The sequence below is a fragment of the Leptinotarsa decemlineata genome, unplaced genomic scaffold, assembly GCF_025532065.1.
Source record: "Leptinotarsa decemlineata unplaced genomic scaffold, Ldec_3_MD MMD2_P_RNA_scaffold_5, whole genome shotgun sequence".
NCBI classification, from domain to species: domain Eukaryota; kingdom Metazoa; phylum Arthropoda; class Insecta; order Coleoptera; family Chrysomelidae; genus Leptinotarsa; species Leptinotarsa decemlineata.
In genome coordinates, this window is record NW_027412532.1 from 7,590,729 (window position 1) to 7,609,044 (window position 18,316).

General features: G+C 36.0%; 1 protein-coding gene across 2 annotated transcripts in view; it reads right to left on the minus strand.

The window, feature by feature from the left end:
• pot (zona pellucida domain protein papillote) overlaps nucleotides 1–14,970 on the minus strand; it is an 88,458-nt gene extending 73,488 nt beyond the window's left edge. Inside the window, exon 1 of one of the 2 annotated variants that reach the window (XM_074169435.1) lies at nucleotides 14,794–14,970. The gene's annotated coding sequence lies outside the window, so the exon portion shown is untranslated. The remainder of the gene's footprint in view (nucleotides 1–14,793) is intronic. The other variant, XM_074169436.1, reaches the window with a different exon arrangement.
• Nucleotides 14,971–18,316: the final 3,346 nt, after the last annotated feature.

An 18,316-nucleotide genomic window follows, 5' to 3' on the forward strand; every position in this document is an offset into this window, starting at 1 on the left:
CACGTGATTCAGTAATTCAATGAGTCTGTGCTTAGTATGTAGGACTAATAAAAAAATCATGAGATGAGAGTGGAAATTGGTATGATATGGAAGAGTTTACCAATATATCTTATTAATTACAAATGCAAACTACCAAAAAAAATTATATAGCTCGTTTCACATGCTTCATGATACTTAGATAGTTGTTTGGTAAAACTTTCCATTTCTCTTTTGTTTGCTTTTATTCACGAACAATGAACAATTCGAGACGCATCTTCTTATCATTCATTTTAAATTCGTGAAAGCCCCTCAAAATAATTTGATGGAATGATTTCAATTCTTCTTGCGAATATTGAAGTTTCACGAATAGTAAATTATTCCTTATGATTTAGTTGAATCTAAAAATATAAATTCAATGAAAATAATGAAAATTTACAAATTAAAAGCTGATAGAATTGACTGAAATTCACCTGTTTATTCAATTCGATGAAGGAATTTGTTATTTCAATTGAAGTAGTGAATAATTAAAGATATAAAATTCCTCTAAAAAATTTATTACTGCGGAGATTAGTATAGATTAAACTCATTAATATGAATGACAAAGTTACCTGGTTCATCGAAACACATGACTTATTTAATGAAAATGTGTTTTGCAGCCATAGTTATTTTGAAATTTTGCGTTTTACCGCATATTAGTCACAAGGAAAAAATCACAGGAATCTGGTAGTAGCAATTTAGCACAAACTATAATATCTGGTGAATTAAATTTCACAAACCAATTTCAAGAATTCGAAATGACTTAGTCCATTATACAATACATTTAGGCAGACAAAATATTTTTATCACAATTCACATATGGAATATTAATACAATTCACTTGAACTGATTCTAAAAAAAGAATTGCAAATTAAATTTAATGTATTCGTCATCATTACTTATTTATTGTTATGTTCTGAATTAGTCTGATGTTTATTGAATTCCTTTGGAATGATGCATCCACACAATATCCGATTTGTATTCTATTTATTCAATTGCACATTTATATTACAACGAGCGACAATTCATTCAGATGGAGAATATATGATAGACACTCAAAGAATTGTAAGGTAGATAATAATGTTTTGATTATCCTTGGAACTGTGAGTTGACAAACAAATAAGAAAGTGAAAGGAACTGAAGTTGATGACAGCAGAGCAAGTCTGCAAAATAGTTTCTAATTACAACATTACATATATATATATATATATATATATATATATATATATATATATATATATATATATATATATATATATATATATATATATATATATATATATATATATATATATATATATATATATATAAAATTGAGAAAGGTTAATGCAGTCAAGCTGCTGGAAAATAATTCCATGAAAATCAAAAAATAAATAGATGGGTACTATTCTGATGATTCCCATATTGATATCAATTCAAGAGCCACTGGTAGACAACTGTTTCAGCCTATTGGGTATCGTCAGTACCGGGCAGGCGGTCCTCAATTGAAGACAAAATGTGAATAACCAAGAAAAGTACTTACTAAAAATAACTGCGTAAACGCAAATGAAACATAAGTGGAACCACCTATTGGTGTGACACCCAAGTCAACTTGCCAAGTTTTTATGTCAGTGTTGGTGGTTCGGCCAAATTTAATAATAATAACAATAAAAACAATACGAAGATACATTTGAAAATGAAAATAAGTTACAGGAGATTCTGGTACTCATTGGCGAAGTCTAGCTCAAAGTTACTTGATGAATAATTAAATTTAATTGATCTGTTGTTTATTAATTTGTCCAATGAGCAAAAGTTGACATTACTGACTATCATAGATAAAATTTTTATATTTGTATTTGAATTTTCTGATATTGAATCTCTTCAATTGCTCGGGCAATGAATTTAAGAGTTTTACAGTACCAGAAAGAAATGATCTCTGAAACTGTGCAGTGCAATGTTGTGGCAGGGTTGATTTGTTTTTATGTCTAATGTTTCTTGAGTGAATATTTTCACGCAGAATTAGTTTTAGTATTCAAAAAGGAGAATGGGAAAGGGTAATCAATTTATGAATAAAACAACCCAAATGATGAATCATACGGTTTTTGATATTGAGCCAGCGGGAGTTTTTGAAGGCTTTAAAAATTGAATCATACTTACCAACTCCATAAATTAGGCGGTAACAAGAATTTTGCACTTTTCGTATTCTTTTTTTTTATTCATATAAGGATGGCCCATATATGAAGTTACAGTAGTTGAAATGGCCTAGCACCAAACTATCACATAGCATTCTTTTTAGAGGTTGGCTCAAAGTAAAACGATTAGGTACAGTATAACAGTTTCAGTGACATATAAGCTTTTTTCAATAAATTTTTACCTTGACTAGTGAATCTAAGATCAGTGTCAAGCATCACCACTAAGTTTTTAGCTGTATTGACAGGATTCAAGATAATATGACCTAGTTGTAAATGGAAATTGTTTTCTGCAAATTCTTGGATTCTTCTGCGATCCAAAATGCATCATCATTGTTTTATTAGGATTAACTTTCAAATCAGCAGTACAGTTATCATTAACTAAATTTACTAATGAAACAGGTGAAGGTAAATATGTTGTAGCTGTCTTTTTAGATTTCAAAAGAGCCTTTGAAACGATTGATAGAAGTATTTTGCTTCAGAAGCTGAGAAGATATGGGATTGAGGGAATGGTTTATGAATGGATGAGTAATTATTTATCAAATAGGAAACAGAGAGTACATGTGAACGATTATTTCTCATCATATGTAACAAATCACACAGGAGTGCCACAAGGTAGTGTGCTTGGTCCCCTATTATTTATTCTGTATCTGAATGATATTCAATTATTTACAGACTGTGAGTTCATCAACTTATTTGCAGGTGATACCTTATTGGCCTGTACTGGAGTAAATTCAGAAGAAACTGTTGGCAGAATGAATAAAGTTCTAGAGAAAGTAGAAAAATATCTGAAAACCTATAAAATGAAACCTTACGTTAAAAAAACAAAAGCAATGATAATTACTACTAAATTCAAATATAATCAAATAAATACAAACAACATAAATATAAAAATTGAAGATGAACCTATAGAAATAGTAACATCAGTGAAGTATTTGGGATTATGTTATATAAATCATTAATCCAACCCCATTTTGACTACTGTGCATCTGTTTTATTCTCTTTTAATTTGAACAAAGTGCAACAAATACAAAAACTACAAAATCGAGGAATGAGAATAATTTTCAAATGTAATAGGTATACAACAATTTCTACCATGCTATCTGCTCTACAATGGCTCTCAGTATCCAAAAGATTATTCTACTGTTCCATGGTTTTCATTTATAAAATATTAAGGACATTCATCATCATTCTACTAGGCACAACAGCCACATTCATATAAATAGAACAGATACAAGAAATAGTATGAGCAGTTTATTTTTTAAAGGTTTTGTCCAATTTAATGATTTACCTGATTCAATTGAATCTACTCTATCATTAAAGATTTTCAAGAGCGAAGTGTTAAAATATATTTATGATGGAAATTGAAAAATTCCTTTTTATTCAGTTGAAATTATGTACGTATATAAAAATGCATCATTTATATAAATTTTATTGATTATATTATATTTTGAGTTAGCTAACCTGTATATTAGGGAATCCAAATTCAATAAATACATTTTAAATATTTCATAAATTTTGTAAATTACTTGATTTTTGAGGTATGCATCGTTGAAAATTCATAATTAGAATTAACGAGATTGACTCAACTGAAATATATTTTTTTAAATTTGCTGAGAACCACTCATCCATTAGTTTCTAAAAATATTCAAGGACACCTTGTATTTGCACGGAACGGTGCATTCGAAATAAACTAAAGGAGTGTTCATCTGAAACGTCCGAGCCATTATGAAGTAAATCATGCAAAAGAATTTCTGTTTACAGTTACGTCAGGGAAACGGTAGTCTCTTTCCAGCTAACTTTGAAACCAGAGTAATGAAATATAGAAAACCATCGGCAAATTATATGGCGGGAAAGAAACCAAGCAGCATTTAAAAATAAAAGAGCGTCTGAAGACAGCAGACGGTTGCATGAGGACATACGAACGTCAGAATGCATAATTATTGATAGTTCGAACCTGCCGAGCAGGCTGCTATATTTTATACAGTTTATTCATTTATTTTTTGGAAAATAGTTTTTTTTAATATTCTCATTATGTAACTTCTGATGATCCCTCCATTGAAAGAATGAGGCAATGTCTCACTATGATAATAATCAAAATACGTACGTTTCTAATCGGAGACAATTGGTCACCTACACTTTACGTCACATTACAACGGTTTCTGATTGGTTGTGAAGTCACAAGTCTACATATCGCGCGTACCAGCGTCTTTTTCGTCTATTGATATAGAATTATTTACAAATTTCATCTACACCTACTGACTGAAATGAATCAAATGGTCACGTCATGATGTTACAAACTGGTCGTCTGCTCAACCTATACTGAAGTTTAATGGACTGACACCTATCGGAAAACAACTATTCCCCTGGATAATACCACGAAAGGCGTTGAAATATATCCAACAGGTGTCATTGAAAGGATTCTTCACGGAAGTGCGAGGTCTGGCTATTAAATAACGAGACTGCGCGCAAATAGGGCACCCTAGAGGGGTGGGGAAAAAACGATTATTGCGTTGGGTATCTGGAAATCGTCTCTATTCACGTACAGAAACACGTTTTCGTCACTATCATATTATTTGTGCAGTAGCGGTTAGAAATGAACGTGTTTTTTTCTCGTATCAGGAGCAACGTATCAATCTCAAATTTTTCGTTGAATTGAAAAAAACTTCGACTGAGTGCTATAAATTGTTGCAAGAGGTCTATGGGGACACTTCTCTATCTCGTGCGCGTGTTTTTGAGTGGTGTAAGCGCTTCATTGAGGGCCGAGAGAGCACTGAAGATGACCAGCGCCCAAGTCGCCCTGTCACTGTTTCAATTCCGTAAACAGTGATCAAAATCAACCAAATTGTGCGTACAGATCGTCGAATGAGCATCGGCATGATTGCCGATGTTGTAAACGCCAATAAAGAAACGGTTAGAAACATTTTACACGAGGAATTACACATGACAAAAGTCTGTGCGAAGTTGGTGCCAAAAAATCTAACTTCTGACCAAAAGCTCTTGCGTCAATAGGTCTGCTCATATTTTCTTGAAAGGTTAGAAGAAGATCCCGGACATATGAAAAACATTATGACTTGCGACAAAACGTGGATTTTTCAATACGATCTCGAAACAAAGCGGCAATCGATGCATTGGAAGTCGCCTAAATCGCCCATAATCAACCAGACTTACTATTCGTCATTTTTGGCAACACTGCGAGAACGAGTTCGTAAGAAACGGCCCGAGTTGTGGAAGAACAACTCGCAGATTTTGCACCAGGACAACGCACCTGCCTTAACGCGCTATCTGTAAAGTGGTATATGGCCGATAACCGCACTCCAGGGCTTGAACACACGTCATACTTGTCAGATTTAGCACCGTGTGACATTTTTTGTGTCCGAAGATAATCTGCTTTGAAAGGGACCCTTGAGTCGATGAATGCAGTAAAGCAAAAAACGGCAGAGCTCCTGAATGTCCTCTCCAAAGAAATCTTCCAGCTCCGATCAGTGGAAAAACATATGGAAATGTGTGTGGCGAGGGGAGCATTCGAATGTAGAATAATTTTTATAATAAAATCCTTTTTCGTAATCGGTCTCGTTATTTAATAGCCGGACCTCATACTTCTGCAAAGATTCCTTTGCTTCCTGCATATGCTGTTGGCGATAGAACTGCTGGAATCGATTTTCAATTATAGGAACGGACACAGTTGCAGACAAGTTTCTGTCTATTTGACCTCTCTTCAACCTAAAGTTGATGATATTCCATAATTAAAATTCGAATTCCTTTCAGAGTATCATTCCTCTAACCAAGTTGAAGCGAACGATAAACAACAAACTTATCATCGCTCCATACGGTAAACAAAAGTGTGCCCGTTCCTATAGTTGTATTGTCAACAGCATATTCAGGAAATACTTCTGTGAAGATTCCTGCATTGACATCTGTTGGACATAATCCAACGCCCTTCGTGGTATGAGTCAGCCAAATAATTATTTTGTGATTGGTTTCAGTTCATTAACCTACAGTGTAGGTAAGTTGAGACTGGCCTAAACAAATTGTTCTTTTAGTTAATTCAAATGAAAGGAAGTATCCAAAATTGGTGCAGGTGCTGAGATCAGTAGGATTTCCTTGGTTGTCATTATAGTAAAGATTGTGCTTGAAACATGTTCACATCTGTCACAAGATCGAAGTTGAGGCAAAATTGAGATTTCTGCATTTTCAATAAATCAGTTCGATCGGTTTGAGTATCGTTTACTGCAACTAGTGTCGGGTAGGTTTGGTTTATTTTCTTTTTGAAAAGGGTGCTTCAAATCTATTCTAGTAACACTTTTTCTGTTTTACATAACTCCAAATGGATATACAAGTGAATAATATTATTAATACCAGCACTTGTCGATGTGCTCTTGTACGGTGGCTGTTCTCTCTAGACGCTAGTTAATTTAAATAGCCGGTTTGATTTCGAAACCATTCTAAAAAAGGATATTCATCGGAATGGCGTTCTTCTGTACTGCTTCACCGCCATTCAACAAAAACTACACAAAACAACTATTGCTCGAGTGTTTGTATTCGAACTACTTAAACGATGAGAATCGCTGGCTTTGTCCGAGTTTTACTCGGAACAAAGAAGCTGCTGTTTCGCGAGATACGATGCTTTTACCTATACGTTAATAACGAAAACGTATAATTATTTCTAATACGGGTTGGGTCGGTTTTGAGCTACTACATCGGTGTATATTGCAGAAAGTTGGTAATTATTTCGCTTTGAGATTGGTTCATTTCGATAACCACAGTTACAATAGAAGGCACGAATGAAGAAAATTTACGTATGGAGAGTTTTATGGTTGAAATTTGAATCGTAAAATACGGATTTGTTGGCGTTTTATGGTTTCCGGTAGTGAGCATCTTTGAACCTGATGCATTTTTATGGTATTTCTTTATTGCATGACCAAATTAATACTTACTTTTCCAACAGAACAAACTATTGACAAAATTGTTTAGACTTTCACGGCTGAGGTTTTCAGTGTCATTGCTTTTCGAGTTTGAAAACCATGAACCGGAGGACACCACTGTTCAGAAAGCAAAAAAGGATCAGATGGTTGCACGCGCATATTTACCGTTTATCCCTAGGGTCACGGACAGAATTGGAAAACTATTGGGCATACACGACATCAAAACAGTCTTCAAACACACGAGGAAGATACAACTAAGCTTCAGGTCGTCTAAAAACAAAAAAAAACCATTATCAGCAGCGGGGGTCTATCGTATACCGTGCACTTGTGGAAAGGTATATATCGGAACCACCAAACGATCCCTGGGAACAAGACTAAAAGAGCATAAAAGGAACTGCAGACTACGCCAAACGGACAAGTCAGCTGTGTCAGAATACGCACTTAGTGAAGGAGACCACATAATTTTGTTTGAGAACATAGAACTAATTGCCCCCAACCAGGGATACCATAGCCGACTGGTACGGGAGGCAATAGAGATCCACAAACACACGGAGAATTTCAACAGAAAAGAAAAAGCGGTGAACCTCAATAGAATGTGGAACCCCATTTTAAGGAATTCTAGAATAACGAACAGGACAACATGCAGACAGATTGTTAATGTTCCAGGGTCAAGTGCAGGTACAAGTGCAGGTACAAGTACAGGTACAAATACAGGTACAAATACAACTGATTACCTGACAAGGCATAAATACGCTTTACGAAGCCTAAAAGGTTTCCATCGGACAGCAAGCCATGATGGTTAAACCTCTGAAGATACTAGTTACTCGCGCCAGTGAAACGTCAGGAAGAAATTCCAAAAATCTACGGCTTTCAAACTCGAAAAGCAATGATACTGAGAACAGACTATTGTTATCATTGTATGGAAAAATAGCTAGATTTTTTTCAAATCAGTATTCACACATTTTGATGATTGGATTTTGGTTAAAATTACACACAAAATAACATAATCACTTTTTTCTGATGTGCGCTGAAAAATTTTAATTCATTCGATTCTTACTTGGCAGAATGGTTTTGATGAACCAATCAAAACACTTTCATTTGGTAGACTAATAATCATTAATAATGTATGTTTTTTTGAATGTATTTAGAATATAACAGTTTGATGGCAGTAAAAAAGAACGTTAGAATAGAATAGAATATAACTTTATTGGCCACGTTACATATCCATACATAACATTTGTAGCAAGTCAATGTTCCACCTTTCGAAACAAGAATGGGGAATGTTCCTCAATTTGGGTTATTACAGCAAATGCAAGTTTGAACGAAATAAAGTTGAGATTAATTCATGAGTTTTTCAAATTCACTTCGAAAAGTATTTAAATTGATGTTTCAAATGTTGGGTTTTAATTTTTAAAAGGATTTGTTTCTAATTCACATATTGGCAACAGCGCCTATATCAAGTTGAAATAATTTATACGTGCCTGGATATTTTACTTCAAAAAAGGAAAATTATCTTTATAAATAAAACAACAACAACAACAGTTGTTTTGTTATTCATTTATATAGAGGAAGATAGGTTAGGTACACAAAATGTCATATGTCACAGAATGTCTCAGAACTTGGAACATAAGTAAACAGAACAGCACGCCTCTGAAATATGTCATCTTTGTTTGTCTCATATAGGTAACAGATCCATTGTCCTTTATTAGCTATAACCGATGTTGCCAAATGATGAAATAGAAACGAATCATTATTTTCATTCCTTTTTTTCGAGTATTCAAATAATTTTTTAAAGAAGAAGGTTGAAATGATAAGTTTAAAATGCGTTGTTTTAGAGCTCTTTAATGAAAACTACTTGATTTTCGTCAGGAGGAACATTCCCCATTGAAGTAATGTACAATTTAAAAAGAAAGATTAATGCTTCCACTGTAAATAGGAACAGCACACAGACCTATGAATATACATATACCTCCATAGTCTCATCCTATACGACCAATAGTAAAAATATATACGATACAAGTATAAAAAAATAGATACTATAAAATTGTCTAAAATTGTCTAAAACCACACTGAACCTCAATATCATATAGAGTTGTCGTTCCAAGGAGCTTTGAGAAATTCATTGATGGAATAAAAACAATATTTTAATGATAGTACTTTGTATTTTCCCTTGAAAAATCATAGAGAAAGTTGTTTCAAACTAGCTGGTAACTTGTTGTGTAAATTCAGTTTAAGTAAGTTATTTCTGCACACGTGAAGTCGATAAAAAGGTGTTTTGAACAGATTCGGATACGTTCGAATAACAACCTTTTTTAGTTATCGCATTAGATGAATATACCTCGATACTTTTTTACTAACTTGTTCGATGTGCCTGGACCAGTTCAGTTTATCATCCAAAACAATTCCAAGCAATCTGACCTCATTACCTGCCGCAACGTTATGATTTGTTGAAATAACGATATTAAGTGTTTTCTCTATTTCATTTCAAATTATTGGCATTATACAACACCTTCGCTTGATTTTCTGCTTGTTCAATAATAATCTCCAAGTTTTCCGCATTTTTATCCGCGTTTATGAGTGTTGCATCATCAGCAAACATAACTATATCATTTGGAAATGAATGAAAGAACAGATCATTGATGTAGATGACGAGCAAAAATAGTCCAAGAACCGACCCTTGTGGTACACCGTGTGTAACTGGCTTGGAACTAGAGTATCTGTTGTTAACAAATACCCTCTGCTGCCTGTTCGTGAGATACGAATTGAAAAAATTAAGCGGTAGTCCTCTTATACCATAAGGGGATAAATTTTTCAACAAGAAAATATGGGAAACACAGTCAAAGCCCTTGCCTAAATCACACAGCGTGATGAACGTATTCTTGCCTTCCTCAAGGCCGTTTGTTGAGGTAGTTCCTCAAGATATTCAAAATATGATACTATGATTTTATAACCTCGGTTCATAATACAGGGAATTATTTCATGACTGAGTTTTGGTTAATTCTTCGATTGATATTCTCTCACATTCATGCTATTTCATTGACGACTAGAATGAGTTTCAACAAATGGGTCAGTTGGAAGACATTATTTATTTGTCAATTTTAAATGAGTACTTATAATAAATACATGTTTAAAAATCTGTTTAAAATCTGTTTTTCCGTTAACCAGCTGTCGCACCCTTACGAACGACAACCCTCAGAAGTCGAAACTTGTGCGAGCTAAGGATTAACGAGGTCTTACCTTTTAACGTGTGATTCCTAACACGTATTAGTTGATAGTTTGTACTATGCTGAAAACACTTTCCTAACACCAGAACAAAATTACGGTCTCTTGACGCGAGTTTCACTAACTTGGTTAGAGTACTCAGGATATCATTATGACCTCCTCAGGGTGCTAATGGCCTCTTGAGGACGCTAACTTGGAAAGTGTTTTCAATAGATGTATTAGTTGGATGAAATGTTTGTGAAACTTCATCGTTAGATGATGAGACATACTTAATACATTGATATTTATTTTCCTAGATAAATCAGTGAGATATAAAAATTTCAAAATATCAAGCGAAATGTCTTTTCCGAAGATATATACGAGCGAAAACTACTGAAACAATCGTACAACGTAATAGTTTGAAATTATTCTGCAAGAAAAACCTACTAAAAAAAATTGCATCAAAGATTGTCGAATTTCAGGTTACTATGAATGAATATTCGATTATTAGTGTATAAGAAGATTGGCCAGATATTTGTATTTTGGAAAGAGTAAATTTTTCCATAGTTTTAACGAGATTCTAATCACTCACTCCTTGAAAAACTACATCCTCTTAGAACATATGGCAGGTATATTATAAAGCAAAGCATAGAGAAACCAATTGAATGGAATTAATTCATCAAGGATAAGTTTTAGTCACCATGCCTAGCCAAGCATGCGAAATCACTATGAAATTGAATTGTGAGTGCTGTTTTGTGGAATTCCTATGACAAAACAGAATATTAGCGACCAACTTCTTCAAACAACACTCGAATACATTTTGAATAAATGACTAAGTATATTTCGTTGAAAGCGAACACACCTATGTTAACGGAATGTTATTGACAATTCGAATGCCGTGACAATAATTCTTCAAAACGTACAACACGTAGAACTTTAGCAGCTATTGTTCACAAGACGGCAAATAAATATTGATTTTTCAATCCGTAAGTTGAAGCTCGGATCTTCGAAGATTCGATAATTGGAAATGTGTCATCTAGTAATTAGTTGATTTTACCGGAAACTGTATGCGTCAAGTTTATTTTCTCTCTGCAGAATATTTTCTATCTGATTATTTGATTATAAATATGATCGATGATCCCATTGGTGATTTTCACTTCAAAAATATGTGGGGAAATCATCAGGGGCTTCGAAGATAATTAGTATTTCTCAGCTACATTCTTGTTTTTGTCAAATGCCAGATTTTTGGTATTGAAACCAAAGAAAATACGTGTATATACTGACTCACAGACATTGCATTCTGTTGGGTGTCTGTTATATTCTTGAGTTTCGGCTTCTAATATGTGTTAATTCATTTCGATTGGATATGTAGGGTAAAAGAAATACTGGCCGTAGTTTCAACCAGCGATTCGAAGAGTATTTGGAAAGTTACAGATTGAATAAACAGGATTGTTACTACGCCAATTATCTCATGGGAAACACTCACAATTTCACACAAAATTCGGAAATTCTACACACTCAACTGAGAAGTTTGAAATTAAATATATTGGAATCGACAGAAATCAAAAAACATTTTTCTGATCAATATTGATTTGAATGATCAGACAGATATGTATAATTCTCCAATTATCAATAGCGTTATTAGTAACTTCCCAAATGCCCCTCGATATCTCTCTCTTCCTACCAAAGCAACTTTCAGTAATCAAGGAAATGACATCATATACCTATGTTAGTTTGTAACTCGCTCAGGATATAACACAGGACAAGCCACGGCAAAAAACTATGTTGAAATGAAATCAGTTACTGAATTCTTTTTACTCATTACTAGACAGTTTTCATTCAATGATACAAACAATGTAACATACGAAAATTATTTCATGAATAACATGTAACAATAACAACACTTTGTAAACAATCGGTATAACTGTCTCCACAATTCAAATTTGTTGTTTTTTCAAAACCAAAACACAAGTACTAGAGGAAACAGTTTATTCCACCTGGACGCAGTTCTCCAAATTGAAGAGTTTTTGAACAGTGAAGTTCGAGATGTACTGGGTTGAATCTCAAAACGATGAGCAGCCGCAGTCCATCGTGTATTTCTGGTATGTACCGCTCTTGATGGAATCAAATGTGCCAAGTCACTTGAACAACTCCCGTGGAAGTATTTATAAAAGAGAGAAATCTCCAACCTTTCTTCGATGTTCCAGACAATCAAGGTTGCCGGTGTTGTTCGGGTCTCCAATCAGGCGAATGTTTTTTTTCTGGATGGAATCCAGTAGCTTCAGGATATGCTTAGAGGCGGAGCTCCATACATGAGAATAATATCCGCAGAAGCTGAATACATAAGCAACAAGGAAAATGGCAAAAATGCCATTTTTTCAATTGAAAAAAGAGATAACGTCCATGTAAATATTTGCTTAGTATTATTTTTAATACATTGTAAAAAAGAAAAATAGCAACAAACACATTTAGAACCGTGAAACAAGTCAACAGGTAACATATGGGTAAAATTTTTATAATCTTATTCATACAGAGAAATACTATAGAGAGTGGTTCTCCATTAATTTAAAACAAAGTTGTTCAGAATAGTTCTGTTAAAAATACTAAAATAATACGAGTAAGGGAGTATTTGTGAGAGCATATGAATAATAAATGGTGAAAGATTCGGGTGGAAAACAAGATAAAATGGCGATGGAGCAAAACCCTATTGTATTCAACATTTGCCCAATAGTGAAAATTACATCAAACATGTATTGCTACAAAAAATAGAGAACACAATCATCACAATGGTGCCATATGTTCCAGAAAAAATACAGTATCCAGTGAATGAGTAAATTTTTCAAAACTATTGAAACTGATTCAGAGAAAAGTGATACATTGATCAACCATGAATAAATGAAATAATAACTGACGAAAATGAATATAATGAGACGAACTGCACAAGTACCTGAGATGAATACTTTTTAAATGATAATAAGGAGAAATAAAAAAATGCTAAGATAGGTTAGATTAGGTTAGATCTAAAGTGAGTGGGTCTATTCGACCCTCCACCGCAACCCGTAAGGGTTTATTGTGGCTCACACCTATTCACACTCGGCCCAATAAACCCAGCTTCTTAACGAAGCCGATTAGTTTGTATGGTTTGTATGCTAAGATATTAAAGAAAGAAATAATGAAATTCTAGATTGAAAAAATATAATATCAGTGTCGAACTATATTCTGGTTTGCTAACCATCATCTGCAAGTTTTTATGCTTAGCGTTTCGTCTATAACCGCTGGTCTGATTCATTTGTGTGAGGCAAGGCAAAGAGTGATGCAAGGAATGCGATGTTTTAGTTTCCTCTACATCATTACATTACCTTTTCTAGTAGTTTTCATTATTTTATTAACCCTGGAAGTATAGGAAGATATTTTTGTGTATTCAATAACGCTTATGATATTTTCATTAAACACTTTACAAAACCGTAACATGTGTTTGATATGCTTCTTCAGAGACGGTTTGATGGTTATCAATGGTTATTCAATACGGTAATCATGAATTTCCAGCAATTATCCATGGAACAATATTTATTTTTTTCGCGAATATCTATTATTTTCACCATTACAAAAATTTTGTCGATGTTTTGTAATCGTATGTATCGTTTGAATGGTCAAGTTTACGATAAAAGCAATTAAATCTCTGTGAGGAATCAAAATCTACTCAGTCTAGATGGCTATGTTGAATTAAAATTTCAACAAGTGGTACAGAAGCCATATCAGACAATTCGAAAGCTGCCTTTACTTCAGCTGACCCTATACTGATGAAGGGTAATATAATAAATAGGTACTTATTTAGGTTATTACTAGATTATCTGATCATCAAGCAATATGCAAGAAGGGCTCCTGCACTTTGCACAGTATCTGGAGGACGCATTTCAATTTGCTAGTGATGTAGTGATTTTACAAAATATATTCTACAAATTCTCTCGTGCAGGATATGTATGAGAAATGAACGTTTTATATTTCAAACGAAATTATGATTTCCAACCTGTACACATCCATTAAGGATATTGACAAAATAATCGAGAAGAATAATTGTATACGACGGATATCCTCGAAGGATGTATGTATTTTGGTGAGAGTTACTTGTCCAATCTACCGTTGAAGTCTCTTCCGAATAATCGTACACGAAAGATTTTGGCGCGTGAAAAAATATTAGATATTTATGATTTTGAGGGAGCAACAAGTTCAGCTTGTATGTGACTGAGTTTCACTCAGAACGACCTTTGATTTCAGAGAATTGTGCCGAGTCGTGCACTTCAAAACAACACAAACTCAGACCACTCCATCAACTGCTCTTTCTAAATGATTACGAAACACGTTAATTGCATAACAGCTTCCTCGTTCACCGAAACAGAACTGTCGGACTCCCGGAGGCATGAAAAGCAACGGGAAAGCACCCCAATCACCTGTTGCGTGTTAATCGACGACTGTCGCACACTCACCTACAGATTCCTGTAATCCGAAACAGGGAATTTAAATATCACAGAGCACCTCTCGCGAATCAACGAGCGCGGATCGACTCGGTCACGGCAAACTCACACTAAAGCACACCGTTTCTCGTTTCTCAAACGCGAATCGCGAGTACCGTGACGTCATACGCCGTTCTTCAGGTGGGGTCAGCATCAGAAAGCCATGGGTGACCGCGCGCGTGGGCGCCAATGTCGAAAGCCGTAGCGACCTTTGCTAAGTTTCGATACCCGACTCGATTAGTATCGGATTTTATAGATGTGGTTTTTTGGACCCAAGCACAGCGGACAAAGGACTTCGTTCGGGGTGGAGCGGTGGATGTGACAAGGATCTGATAGATCTAATATAGTTTCACTGGAAAAAAGCTCAAAATCTGATCAGTTTTCTGGGAGAAACGAATTTTGGTTTTCAAGCTCTTCTCCATCTTAATACACAAAAAACGTGGGAAACTATCGAAGGAGAGAAGAAAGCAATCAAGTCTTAACAAACTCATGACAAAGATGTGTAGATTATATACCGGAGTCTGTTTCAGATACAAACTGTGAGAAAAAAACCCTCTCGAAGTAATTACTTTCACAAGAACATTGTATCACACATCATGCCTCTAACTGTCAACTACAAACTGCCTTCTATAGTACTTTTCCCGAGTAGAGAGGACTGGATTCTCCTGGAGAAGGAAATATCAAGAGCAGACAGTTGTTGGTTCACAGATAGATCAAAAACACTTCCAGGTCTAGTGCCGGTGTTTTCAATCGCAGACCCAGGATAGAGATATCAACCTGCATAGGGACCTATGCGACTGCATTTCAAGCGGAAATCTATGCTGTTGAATTGTTTGCAGAGAGACTGGCAGAATCCAACCTCATACACAAGTCAATACAAATATTCTCGGATAGTCAAGTCAATCAAGCAACGTTTGAATTGGTTGCAAATTGCTAAAAACGACTCTTTTCAATAGGAAGAAAACAACTTGACTCTGGTCTGGATATCTGGATATACTGGCCTGGAAGGTAATGAAGCTGAAAGCAGTTACAGTTATATTGGACCAGAACCTGTCATTGGCAACGCTTCAAGCTTTGCCAAACAGACATTGAACACCTGGACGGCAAGAAGATTTATGGACTTCTGGCAAAATCTTCCAGGATTGGCTTGATACCAAACAGTAGGGATGCACAGGCCTTCTGACAGATCATTGTCGTCGGAATCATCATAGGCAGAGTCTCGGACTGTCGAAAAACAGTGTTTTTCGCCTCTGTTTGGAAAATGATGAAACAGAAGAGCACATATTCTGTGGCTGTCCCTCTGGGGACCGAATCAAATTTTCAGAGTTTGGCAGAGCCACACTCTTACTATCTAACCTGGAAGATTACTCACGTGTTCTGCCTGAAACGGCAGAGACGTGATTGATAGATACATGAATGTGGCGACAGGATTGGTTGGCGAGAGTGAAAGGAAAGGACGTCAAGGATGAATGTTGAAATTATGTTGAGGGATGTAAATGAGAAAAAAGATGAATGAATACGATTCGTGAACGATTGGGCGGACAACGTGGTGAGGGAAGAAAGGCAAGGATAGTTGGTGAGCTGCTGACTTACAGGCGTAGAAAGTGCACGGTAAGTATGGGGAGGGGTTATGGTCTCCCCAGTCATGGCAGGAAATGGAACTGCGTTTGTAGAATTGTAAATATTTGTTTTTTTTTTCTCTTTCATGTCTGCCTCTATTCTGAAGGAGCTAAAATTGTTAGTTTCAAGTTTTACTTGATATATTATGGTGTAAGGATAGTCTTGTAATTATTGGGTAATGAATGAATTGGGTCTTCTACCCCGCTACCCTCTCCGTATGACCGACGCCATGCGTCGATGGTACGAGGGGGGAGTTCGGAAGAGTAAGGGTTCCCTTGGCAGTGGTGGCGTTAGACTTACGGGGTAGGACCACCAATCTTCAATCAAACATTTCATAACTCCACATACTCATTGATACCCGTGGGTTGGGCTTTCTATGGGTCGCGTCCTTGCGGACGGGGTCGCCGGATTCCTGGTCAGTAGCAAAAATAAGTTGGGTGAGGGGAACTAAAACCCCTCAAAATCCTTTGCAAAACATGCCACCGTGAACCAGACAACCCAAGCTAAGGTGTAAGGAATCGTGCCGACAGCTGAATGGCCGCAGGGTGATATGTGGTCACGAACGATCCTGTTGATGAACTGGGCGAACCTCACTGTAATCAGCCTACCTCTGGTAATGCGGGGCTCTGCCAGAGGTGACCATCTTCCCTTGCTACTCGTGGGAACACACATGAATGAAACAACCGAAACAACAAAAATAAAAACTAATCCCGGAGCTGGACAGAAGTGCTCACCTCAATCTAAGGCGGTGGCTAAGGATGAACAGAAATGTCCACTCCAATTTACCGCTCGAAATGAGGCTGGATATAACAGAACACCTCCAACAGCAAGGGCACTTCCTGCGGCGGGCGCCAAGCGCTCCGCCTTAAATGAAGTCAAGGAACCGGCTGCCCCTACAGGAAAGCTCCCTCGCTTGTGCACCTCCACGGAGGGAACCCCAAGAAGGTTGAAGAAGCCACGCAGCAATAGTAATATTGTTGCATCTTCCAAAACCTTCGCGGAAGCCACCGTGAGACACCTCAAGGTTGCCAAAGAGAGTGTGTCTTCGGCGAGTCTTGACCTACACCTGCCAAAATTAAGGAGATGTCTCCTAGTGACCTGTTTACCTTCCTGAAAAAGACAGGATGGACGATGACCTAGGAGGACAACTCCTCGGGAGGATGTACAATGGGTCACATGTGGCCTAAGTGATGTGAGTCTACACTCACCCTCCCTATCCTACAGATACCAGATACTCATTGATAGTTTGAATCGTCATGTCTTCATAAGCAGTGAGGTGTGAACCAAAAACTCTTATGGGAAAAGGAATCCACTGTTCCCTTTTCAGCTAACCACTCCTTAATTTTTGTGCAATTTATTGGGCTAAAGGCTAAAGCAATTGAGCTTTTCCATGAAAACTAGTGAAAGCTTCGTTAATGGATAAAAACAAAGACAGATAATCAGTTAATGTATAGACAGAATGTAACTTTAGTAGTCCAGCTTCTCCTAACCATGTTAACATGGCTGGAAAAATCACAGCACCAAAAAATTTGTATATTCTCCCTATATAAACCTACTTGATATCGTACGCAGTCCAAATACATTTCTTTTCTGAACAACGTAATGTCCACTCCAAAGGAATTACGTGTGGGCTTCTTGGGTTGTCTGCCTGACAACCACGCACTACCGTATTTGGCAACTTGAGGGCCAATACACTTTTACTTGATGGTCGAGAACACCAACTCTTTTCGCTTTGTGATCGAGTGGTTATGAGAAGAAATAAAATTTTGCTGAAATAATATAACTTCGATTCTCACTTTGAAAAATAGGTAGGAGGCTCGGCAAGTTTTAGAAATTTGAGGGGAATTGATGGTGACAGTGTGAAATCTTTAACTTT